Raw genomic sequence first — 13791 nt, 5'->3', positions numbered from 1 at the left:
TCTCCTGCACAGTGGCAGATATGTAAATACGGGGTTTCGATACCATTTCTTGCGCATTACGGTTCGAACACTCGAATGCGGATTCTCCTGCACAGTGGCAGATATGTAAATACGGGGTTTCCGTACCATTTCTTGCGCATTACGGTTCGAACACTCGAACACCTATACGGATTCTCCTGCACAGTGGCAGATATGTAAATACGGGGTTTCGGTACCATTTCTGGCGCATTACGGTTCGAACAGTCGAACACCTATACGGATTATCCAGCACAGTGGCAGATATGTAAATACGGGGTTTACATACCATTTCTCACGCATTACGGTTCGAACACTCGAACACCTATACGGATTCTCCTGCACAGTGGCAGATATGTAAATACGGGGTTTCCGAACCATTTCTTGCGCATTACGGTTTGAACACATGAACACCTATACGGATTCTCCTGCACAGTGGCAGATATGTAAATACGGGGTTTACATACCATTTCTTGCGCATTACGGTTCGAACAATCGAACACCTATACGGATTCTCCGGCACAGTAGCAGATATGTAAATACGGGGTTTCCGTACCATTTCTTGCGCATTACGGTTCGAACACTCGAACACCTATACGGATTCTCCTGCACAGTGGCAGATATGTAAATACGGGGTTTACATACCATTTCTTGCGCATTACGGTTCGAACAATCGAACACCTATACGGATTCTCCTGCACAGTGGCAGATATGTAAATACGGGGTTTCCATACCATTTCTTGCGCATTACGGTTCGAACACTCGAACACCTATACGGATTCTCCTGCACAGTGGCAGATATGTAAATACGGGTTTACATACCATTTCTTGCGCATTACGGTTCGAACACTCGAACACCTATACGGATTCTCCTGCACAGTGGCAGATATGTAAATACGGGGTTTCGGTACCATTTCTTGCGCATTACGGTTCGAACACTCGAACACCTATACGGATTATCCTGCACAGTGGCAGATATGTAAATACAGGGTTTCGGTACCATTTTTTGCGCATTACGGTTCGAACACTCGAACACCTATACGGATTCTCCTGCACAGTGGCAGATATGTAAATACGGGGTTTCCATACCATTTCTCACGCATTACGGTTCGAACACTCGAACACCTATACGTATTCTCCTGCACAGTGGCCGATATGTAAATACGGGGTTTACATACCATTTCTTGCACATTACGGTTCGAACACTCGAACACCTATGCCGATTCTACTACACAGGGGCAGATATGTAAATACGGGGTTTCCGTACCATTTCTTGCGCAATACGGTTCGAACACTCGAACACCTATACGGATTCTCCTGCACAGTGGCTGATATGTAAATACAGGGTTTCGGTACCATTTCTTGCGCATTACGGTTCGAACACTCGAACACCTACACGGATTCTCCTGCACAGTGGCAGATATGTAAATACGGGGTTTTTATACCATTTCTTGCGCATTACGGTTCGAACACTCGAACACCTATACGGATTCTCCTGCACAGTGGCAGATATGTAAATACGGGGTTTCGGTACCATTTCTGGCGCATTACGGTTCGAACACTCGAACACCTATACGGATTATCCAGCATAGTGGCAGATATGTAAATACGGGGTTTACATACCATTTCTCACGCATTACGGTTCGAACACTCGAACACCTATACGGATTCTCCTGCACAGTGGCAGATATGTAAATACGGGGTTTCCGTACCAATTCTTGCGCATTACGGTTCGAACACTCGAACACCTATACGGATTCTCTTGCACCGTGGCAGATATGTAAATACGGGTTTACATACCATTTCTTGCGCATTACGGTTCGAACACTCGAACACCTATTCGAATTCTCGTACACAGTGCCAGATATGTAAATACGGGGTTTCGGTACCATTTCTTGCGCATTACGATTCGAACACTCGAACACCTATACGGATTCTCCTGCACAGTGGCAGATATGTAAATACGGGGTTTCCATACCATTTCTTGCACATTACGGTTCGAACACTCGAACACCTATGCGGATTCTCCTACAAAGTGGCAGATATGTAAATACGGGGTTTCCGTACCATTTCTTGCGCATTACGGTTCGAACACTCGAACTCCTATACGGATTCTCCTGCACAGTGGCAGATACGTAAATACGGAGTTTCGGTACCATTTCTGGCGCATTACGGTTCGAACACTCGAACACCTATACGGATTCTCCTGCACAGTGGCAGATATATAAATACGGGGTTTCCATACCATTTCTTGCGCATTACGGTTCGAACACTCGAACACCTATACGGATTCTCCTGCACAGTGGCAGATATGTAAATACGGGGTTTCCATACCATTTCTTGCGCATTACGGTTCGAACACTCGAACACCTATACGGATTCTCCTGCACAGTGGCAGATATGTAAATACGGGGTTTCGATACCATTTCTTGCGCATTACGGTTCGAACACTCGAACACCTATACGGATTCTCCTGCACAGTGGCAGATATGTAAATACAGGGTTTCGGTACCATTTCTTGCGCATTACGGTTCGAACACTCGAACACCTATACGGATTCTCCTGCACAGTGGCAGATATGTAAATACGGGGTTTCGGTACCATTTCTAGCGCATTACGGTTCGAACACTCGAACACCTATACGGATTCTCCTGCACAGTGGCAGATATGTAAATACGGGGTTTCCATACCATTTCTCACGCATTACGGTTCGAACACTCGAACACCTATACGGATTCTCCTACACAGTGGCAGATATGTAAATACGGGTTTACATACCATTTCTTGCGCATTACGGTTCGAACACTCGAACACCTATTCGGATTCTCCTGCACAGTGGCAGATATGTAAATACGGGGTTTCGGTACCATTTCTGGCGCATTACGGTTCGAACAATCGAACACCTATACGGATTCTCCGGCACAGTAGCAGATATGTAAATACGGGGTTTCCGTACCATTTCTTGCGCATTACGGTTCGAACACTCGAACACCTATACGGATTCTCCTGCACAGTGGCAGATATGTAAATACGGGGTTTACATACCATTTCTTGCGCATTACGGTTCGAACAATCGAACACCTATACGGATTCTCCTGCACAGTGGCAGATATGTAAATACGGGGTTTCCATACCATTTCTTGCGCATTACGGTTCGAACACTCGAACACCTATACGGATTCTCCTGCACAGTGGCAGATATGTAAATACGGGTTTACATACCATTTCTTGCGCATTACGGTTCGAACACTCGAACACCTATACGGATTCTCCTGCACAGTGGCAGATATGTAAATACGGGGTTTCGGTACCATTTCTGGCGCATTACGGTTCGAACACTCGAACACCTATACGGATTATCCAGCATAGTGGCAGATATGTAAATACGGGGTTTACATACCATTTCTCACGCATTACGGTTCGAACACTCGAACACCTATACGGATTCTCCTGCACAGTGGCAGATATGTAAATACGGGGTTTCCGTACCAATTCTTGCGCATTACGGTTCGAACACTCGAACACCTATACGGATTCTCTTGCACCGTGGCAGATATGTAAATACGGGTTTACATACCATTTCTTGCGCATTACGGTTCGAACACTCGAACACCTATTCGAATTCTCGTACACAGTGCCAGATATGTAAATACGGGGTTTCGGTACCATTTCTTGCGCATTACGATTCGAACACTCGAACACCTATACGGATTCTCCTGCACAGTGGCAGATATGTAAATACGGGGTTTCCATACCATTTCTTGCACATTACGGTTCGAACACTCGAACACCTATGCGGATTCTCCTACAAAGTGGCAGATATGTAAATACGGGGTTTCCGTACCATTTCTTGCGCATTACGGTTCGAACACTCGAACTCCTATACGGATTCTCCTGCACAGTGGCAGATACGTAAATACGGAGTTTCGGTACCATTTCTGGCGCATTACGGTTCGAACACTCGAACACCTATACGGATTCTCCTGCACAGTGGCAGATATATAAATACGGGGTTTCCATACCATTTCTTGCGCATTACGGTTCGAACACTCGAACACCTATACGGATTCTCCTGCACAGTGGCAGATATGTAAATACGGGGTTTCCATACCATTTCTTGCGCATTACGGTTCGAACACTCGAACACCTATACGGATTCTCCTGCACAGTGGCAGATATGTAAATACGGGGTTTCGATACCATTTCTTGCGCATTACGGTTCGAACACTCGAACACCTATACGGATTCTCCTGCACAGTGGCAGATATGTAAATACAGGGTTTCGGTACCATTTCTTGCGCATTACGGTTCGAACACTCGAACACCTATACGGATTCTCCTGCACAGTGGCAGATATGTAAATACGGGGTTTCGGTACCATTTCTAGCGCATTACGGTTCGAACACTCGAACACCTATACGGATTCTCCTGCACAGTGGCAGATATGTAAATACGGGGTTTCCATACCATTTCTCACGCATTACGGTTCGAACACTCGAACACCTATACGGATTCTCCTACACAGTGGCAGATATGTAAATACGGGTTTACATACCATTTCTTGCGCATTACGGTTCGAACACTCGAACACCTATTCGGATTCTCCTGCACAGTGGCAGATATGTAAATACGGGGTTTCGGTACCATTTCTGGCGCATTACGGTTCGAACAATCGAACACCTATACGGATTCTCCGGCACAGTAGCAGATATGTAAATACGGGGTTTCCGTACCATTTCTTGCGCATTACGGTTCGAACACTCGAACACCTATACGGATTCTCCTGCACAGTGGCAGATATGTAAATACGGGGTTTACATACCATTTCTTGCGCATTACGGTTCGAACAATCGAACACCTATACGGATTCTCCTGCACAGTGGCAGATATGTAAATACGGGGTTTCCATACCATTTCTTGCGCATTACGGTTCGAACACTCGAACACCTATACGGATTCTCCTGCACAGTGGCAGATATGTAAATACGGGTTTACATACCATTTCTTGCGCATTACGGTTCGAACACTCGAACACCTATACGGATTCTCCTGCACAGTGGCAGATATGTAAATACGGGGTTTCGGTACCATTTCTTGCGCATTACGGTTCGAACACTCGAACACCTATACGGATTATCCTGCACAGTGGCAGATATGTAAATACAGGGTTTCGGTACCATTTCTTGCGCATTACGGTTCGAACACTCGAACACCTATACGGATTCTCCTGCACAGTGGCAGATATGTAAATACGGGGTTTCCATACCATTTCTTGCGCATTACGGTTCGAACACTCGAACACCTATACGTATTCTCCTGCACAGTGGCCGATATGTAAATACGGGGTTTCGGTACCATTTCTTGCACATTACGGTTCGAACACTCGAACACCTATGCCGATTCTACTACACAGGGGCAGATATGTAAATACGGGGTTTCCGTACCATTTCTTGCGCATTACGGTTCGAACACTCGAACACCTATACGGATTCTCCTGCACAGTGGCTGATATGTAAATACAGGGTTTCGGTACCATTTCTTGCGCATTACGGTTCGAACACTCGAACACCTACACGGATTCTCCTGCACAGTGGCAGATATGTAAATACGGGGTTTTTATACCATTTCTTGCGCATTACGGTTCGAACACTCGAACACCTATACGGATTCTCCTGCACAGTGGCAGATATGTAAATACGGGGTTTCGGTACCATTTCTGGCGCATTACGGTTCGAACACTCGAACACCTATACGGATTATCCAGCATAGTGGCAGATATGTAAATACGGGGTTTACATACCATTTCTCACGCATTACGGTTCGAACACTCGAACACCTATACGGATTCTCCTGCACAGTGGCAGATATGTAAATACGGGGTTTTTATACCATTTCTTGCGCATTACGGTTCGAACACTCGAACACCTATACGGATTCTCCTGCACAGTGGCAGATATGTAAATACGGGTTTACATACCATTTCTTGCGCATTACGGTTCGAACACTCGAACACCTATTCGGATTCTCGTACACAGTGCCAGATATGTAAATACGGGGTTTCGGTACCATTTCTTGCGCATTACGATTCGAACACTCGAACACCTATACGGATTCTCCTGCACAGTGGCAGATATGTAAATACGGGGTTTCGGTACCATTTCTCACGCATTACGGTTCGAACACTCGAACACCTATACGGATTCTCCTACACAGTGGCAGATATGTAAATACGGGTTTACATACCATTTCTTGCGCATTACGGTTCGAACACTCGAACACCTATTCGGATTCTCCTGCACAGTGGCAGATATGTAAATACGGGGTTTCGGTACCATTTCTGGCGCATTACGGTTCGAACAATCGAACACCTATACGGATTCTCCGGCACAGTAGCAGATATGTAAATACGGGGTTTCCGTACCATTTCTTGCGCATTACGGTTCGAACACTCGAACACCTATACGGATTCTCCTGCACAGTGGCAGATATGTAAATACGGGGTTTACATACCATTTCTTGCGCATTACGGTTCGAACAATCGAACACCTATACGGATTCTCCTGCACAGTGGCAGATATGTAAATACGGGGTTTCCATACCATTTCTTGCGCATTACGGTTCGAACACTCGAACACCTATACGGATTCTCCTGCACAGTGGCAGATATGTAAATACGGGTTTACATACCATTTCTTGCGCATTACGGTTCGAACACTCGAACACCTATACGGATTCTCCTGCACAGTGGCAGATATGTAAATACGGGGTTTCGGTACCATTTCTTGCGCATTACGGTTCGAACACTCGAACACCTATACGGATTATCCTGCACAGTGGCAGATATGTAAATACAGGGTTTCGGTACCATTTCTTGCGCATTACGGTTCGAACACTCGAACACCTATACGGATTCTCCTGCACAGTGGCAGATATGTAAATACGGGGTTTCCATACCATTTCTCACGCATTACGGTTCGAACACTCGAACACCTATACGTATTCTCCTGCACAGTGGCCGATATGTAAATACGGGGTTTACATACCATTTCTTGCACATTACGGTTCGAACACTCGAACACCTATGCCGATTCTACTACACAGGGGCAGATATGTAAATACGGGGTTTCCGTACCATTTCTTGCGCATTACGGTTCGAACACTCGAACACCTATACGGATTCTCCTGCACAGTGGCTGATATGTAAATACAGGGTTTCGGTACCATTTCTTGCGCATTACGGTTCGAACACTCGAACACCTACACGGATTCTCCTGCACAGTGGCAGATATGTAAATACGGGGTTTTTATACCATTTCTTGCGCATTACGGTTCGAACACTCGAACACCTATACGGATTCTCCTGCACAGTGGCAGATATGTAAATACGGGGTTTCGGTACCATTTCTGGCGCATTACGGTTCGAACACTCGAACACCTATACGGATTATCCAGCATAGTGGCAGATATGTAAATACGGGGTTTACATACCATTTCTCACGCATTACGGTTCGAACACTCGAACACCTATACGGATTCTCCTGCACAGTGGCAGATATGTAAATACGGGGTTTCCGTACCAATTCTTGCGCATTACGGTTCGAACACTCGAACACCTATACGGATTCTCTTGCACCGTGGCAGATATGTAAATACGGGTTTACATACCATTTCTTGCGCATTACGGTTCGAACACTCGAACACCTATTCGGATTCTCGTACACAGTGCCAGATATGTAAATACGGGGTTTCGGTACCATTTCTTGCGCATTACGATTCGAACACTCGAACACCTATACGGATTCTCCTGCACAGTGGCAGATATGTAAATACGGGGTTTCCATACCATTTCTTGCACATTACGGTTCGAACACTCGAACACCTATGCGGATTCTCCTACAAAGTGGCAGATATGTAAATACGGGGTTTCCGTACCATTTCTTGCGCATTACGGTTCGAACACTCGAACTCCTATACGGATTCTCCTGCACAGTGGCAGATACGTAAATACGGAGTTTCGGTACCATTTCTGGCGCATTACAGTTCGAACACTCGAACACCTATACGGATTCTCCTGCACAGTGGCAGATATGTAAATACGGGGTTTCCATACCATTTCTTGCGCATTACGGTTCGAACACTCGAACACCTATACGGATTCTCCTGCACAGTGGCAGATATGTAAATACGGGGTTTCCATACCATTTCTTGCGCATTACGGTTCGAACACTCGAACACCTATACGGATTCTCCTGCACAGTGGCAGATATGTAAATACGGGGTTTCGATACCATTTCTTGCGCATTACGGTTCGAACACTCGAACACCTATACGGATTCTCCTGCACAGTGGCAGATATGTAAATACAGGGTTTCGGTACCATTTCTTGCGCATTACGGTTCGAACACTCGAACACCTATACGGATTCTCCTGCACAGTGGCAGATATGTAAATACGGGGTTTCGGTACCATTTCTAGCGCATTACGGTTCGAACACTCGAACACCTATACGGATTCTCCTGCACAGTGGCAGATATGTAAATACGGGGTTTCCATACCATTTCTCACGCATTACGGTTCGAACACTCGAACACCTATACGGATTCTCCTGCACAGTGGCAGATATGTAAATACGGGTTTACATACCATTTCTTGCGCATTACGGTTCGAACACTCGAACACCTATTCGGATTCTCCTGCACAGTGGCAGATATGTAAATACGGGGTTTCGGTACCATTTCTGGCGCATTACGGTTCGAACAATCGAACACCTATACGGATTCTCCGGCACAGTAGCAGATATGTAAATACGGGGTTTCCGTACCATTTCTTGCGCATTACGGTTCGAACACTCGAACACCTATACGGATTCTCCTGCACAGTGGCAGATATGTAAATACGGGGTTTACATACCATTTCTTGCGCATTACGGTTCGAACAATCGAACACCTATACGGATTCTCCTGCACAGTGGCAGATATGTAAATACGGGGTTTCCATACCATTTCTTGCGCATTACGGTTCGAACACTCGAACACCTATACGGATTCTCCTGCACAGTGGCAGATATGTAAATACGGGTTTACATACCATTTCTTGCGCATTACGGTTCGAACACTCGAACACCTATACGGATTCTCCTGCACAGTGGCAGATATGTAAATACGGGGTTTCGGTACCATTTCTTGCGCATTACAGTTCGAACACTCGAACACCTATACGGATTCTCCTGCACAGTGGCAGATATGTAAATACAGGGTTTCGGTACCATTTCTTGCGCATTACGGTTCGAACACTCGAACACCTATACGGATTCTCCTGCACAGTGGCAGATATGTAAATACGGGGTTTCCATACCATTTCTCACGCATTACGGTTCGAACACTCGAACACCTATACGTATTCTCCTGCACAGTGGCCGATATGTAAATACGGGGTTTACATACCATTTCTTGCACATTACGGTTCGAACACTCGAACACCTATGCCGATTCTACTACACAGGGGCAGATATGTAAATACGGGGTTTCCGTACCATTTCTTGCGCATTACGGTTCGAACACTCGAACACCTATACGGATTCTCCTGCACAGTGGCTGATATGTAAATACAGGGTTTCGGTACCATTTCTTGCGCATTACGGTTCGAACACTCGAACACCTACACGGATTCTCCTGCACAGTGGCAGATATGTAAATACGGGGTTTTTATACCATTTCTTGCGCATTACGGTTCGAACACTCGAACACCTATACGGATTCTCCTGCACAGTGGCAGATATGTAAATACGGGGTTTCGGTACCATTTCTGGCGCATTACGGTTCGAACACTCGAACACCTATACGGATTATCCAGCATAGTGGCAGATATGTAAATACGGGGTTTACATACCATTTCTCACGCATTACGGTTCGAACACTCGAACACCTATACGGATTCTCCTGCACAGTGGCAGATATGTAAATACGGGGTTTCCGTACCAATTCTTGCGCATTACGGTTCGAACACTCGAACACCTATACGGATTCTCTTGCACCGTGGCAGATATGTAAATACGGGTTTACATACCATTTCTTGCGCATTACGGTTCGAACACTCGAACACCTATTCGGATTCTCGTACACAGTGCCAGATATGTAAATACGGGGTTTCGGTACCATTTCTTGCGCATTACGATTTGAACACTCGAACACCTATACGGATTCTCCTGCACAGTGGCAGATATGTAAATACGGGGTTTCCATACCATTTCTTGCACATTACGGTTCGAACACTCGAACACCTATGCGGATTCTCCTACAAAGTGGCAGATATGTAAATACGGGGTTTCCGTACCATTTCTTGCGCATTACGGTTCGAACACTCGAACTCCTATACGGATTCTCCTGCACAGTGGCAGATACGTAAATACGGAGTTTCGGTACCATTTCTGGCGCATTACGGTTCGAACACTCGAACACCTATACGGATTCTCCTGCACAGTGGCAGATATGTAAATACGGGGTTTCCATACCATTTCTTGCGCATTACGGTTCGAACACTCGAACACCTATACGGATTCTCCTGCACAGTGGCAGATATGTAAATACGGGGTTTCCATACCATTTCTTGCGCATTACGGTTCGAACACTCGAACACCTATACGGATTCTCCTGCACAGTGGCAGATATGTAAATACGGGGTTTCCATACCATTTCTTGCGCATTACGGTTCGAACACTCGAACACCTATACGGATTCTCCTGCACAGTGGCAGATATGTAAATACAGGGTTTCGGTACCATTTCTTGCGCATTACGGTTCGAACACTCGAACACCTATACGGATTCTCCTGCACAGTGGCAGATATGTAAATACGGGGTTTCGGTACCATTTCTAGCGCATTACGGTTCGAACACTCGAACACCTATACGGATTCTCCTGCACAGTGGCAGATATGTAAATACGGGGTTTCCATACCATTTCTCACGCATTACGGTTCGAACACTCGAACACCTATACGGATTCTCCTGCACAGTGGCAGATATGTAAATACGGGTTTACATACCATTTCTTGCGCATTACGGTTCGAACACTCGAACACCTATTCGGATTCTCCTGCACAGTGGCAGATATGTAAATACGGGGTTTCGGTACCATTTCTTGCGCATTACGTTTCGAACACGCGAACACCTATACGGATTCTCCTGCACAGTGGCAGATATGTAAATACGGGGTTTCCATACCATTTCTTGCGCATTACGGTTTGAACACTCGAACACCTATACGGATTCTCCTGCACAGTGGCAGATATGTAAATACGGGGTTTCGGTACCATTTCTTGCGCATTACGGTTCGAAGACTCGAACACCTATACGGATTATCCAGCACAGTGGCAGATATGTAAATACGGGGTTTACATACCATTTCTCACGCATTACGGTTCAAACACTCGAACACCTATACGTATTCTCCTGCACAGTGGCAGATATGTAAATACGGGGTTTCCGTACCATTTCTTGCGCATTAGTGTTCGAACACTCGAACACCTATACGGATTCTCCGGCACAGTGGCAGATATGTAAATACGGGGTTTCCATACCATTTCTTGCGCATTACGGTTTGAACACTCGAACACCTATACGGATTCTCCTGCACAGTGGCAGATATGTAAATACGGGGTTTCGGTACCATTTCTTGCGCATTACGGTTCGAACACTAGAACACCTATACGGATTCTCCTGCACAGTGGCAGATATGTAAATACGGGGTTTCCATACCATTTCTTGCGCATTACGGTTCGAACACTCGAACACCTATACGGATTCTCCTGCACAGTGGCAGATATGTAAATACGGGGTTTCGGTACCATTTCTTGCGCATTACGGTTCGAACACTCGAACACCTATACGGATTATCCAGCACAGTGGCAGATATGTAAATACGGGGTTTACATACCATTTCTCACGCATTACGGTTCGAACACTCGAACACCTATACGGATTCTCCTGCACAGTGGCAGATATGTAAATACGGGGTTTCCGTACCATTTCTTGCGCATTACTGTTCGAACACTCGAACACCTATACGGATTCTCCTGCACAGTGGCAGATATGTAAATACGGAGTTTACATACCATTTCTTGCACATTACGGTTCGAACACTCGAAGACCTATGCGGATTCTCCTACACAGTGGCAGATATGTAAATACGGGGTTTCCGTACCATTTCTTGCGCATTACGGTTCGAACACTCAAACACCTATACGGATTCTCCTGCACAGTGGCAGATATGTAAATACGGGGTTTCGATACCATTTCTTGCGCATTACGGTTCGAACACTCGAATGCGGATTCTCCTGCACAGTGGCAGATATGTAAATACGGGGTTTCCGTACCATTTCTTGCGCATTACGGTTCGAACACTCGAACACCTATACGGATTCTCCTGCACAGTGGCAGATATGTAAATACGGGGTTTCGGTACCATTTCTGGCGCATTACGGTTCGAACAGTCGAACACCTATACGGATTATCCAGCACAGTGGCAGATATGTAAATACGGGGTTTACATACCATTTCTCACGCATTACGGTTCGAACACTCGAACACCTATACGGATTCTCCTGCACAGTGGCAGATATGTAAATACGGGGTTTCCGAACCATTTCTTGCGCATTACGGTTTGAACACATGAACACCTATACGGATTCTCCTGCACAGTGGCAGATATGTAAATACGGGGTTTACATACCATTTCTTGCGCATTACGGTTCGAACAATCGAACACCTATACGGATTCTCCGGCACAGTAGCAGATATGTAAATACGGGGTTTCCGTACCATTTCTTGCGCATTACGGTTCGAACACTCGAACACCTATACGGATTCTCCTGCACAGTGGCAGATATGTAAATACGGGGTTTACATACCATTTCTTGCGCATTACGGTTCGAACAATCGAACACCTATACGGATTCTCCTGCACAGTGGCAGATATGTAAATACGGGGTTTCCATACCATTTCTTGCGCATTACGGTTCGAACACTCGAACACCTATACGGATTCTCCTGCACAGTGGCAGATATGTAAATACGGGTTTACATACCATTTCTTGCGCATTACGGTTCGAACACTCGAACACCTATTCGGATTCTCGTACACAGTGCCAGATATGTAAATACGGGGTTTCGGTACCATTTCTTGCGCATTACGATTCGAACACTCGAACACCTATACGGATTCTCCTGCACAGTGGCAGATATGTAAATACGGGGTTTCCATACCATTTCTTGCACATTACGGTTCGAACACTCGAACACCTATGCGAATTCTCCTACAAAGTGGCAGATATGTAAATACGGGGTTTCCGTACCATTTCTTGCGCATTACGGTTCGAACACTCGAACTCCTATACGGATTCTCCTGCACAGTGGCAGATACGTAAATACGGAGTTTCGGTACCATTTCTGGCGCATTACGGTTCGAACACTCGAACACCTATACGGATTCTCCTGCACAGTGGCAGATATGTAAATACGGGGTTTCCATACCATTTCTTGCGCATTACGGTTCGAACACTCGAACACCTATACGGATTCTCCTGCACAGTGGCAGATATGTAAATACGGGGTTTCCATACCATTTCTTGCGCATTACGGTTCGAACACTCGAACACCTATACGGATTCTCCTGCACAGTGGCAGATATGTAAATACGGGGTTTCCATACCATTTCTTGCGCATTACGGTTCGAACACTCGAACACCTATACGGATTCTCCTGCACAGTGGCAGATATGT

The sequence above is a fragment of the Camellia sinensis genome, chromosome 15 (assembly GCF_055761805.1).
Source record: "Camellia sinensis isolate YWXY chromosome 15, ASM5576180v1, whole genome shotgun sequence".
NCBI classification, from domain to species: domain Eukaryota; kingdom Viridiplantae; phylum Streptophyta; class Magnoliopsida; order Ericales; family Theaceae; genus Camellia; species Camellia sinensis.
This window is presented reverse-complemented; position numbering follows the sequence as displayed.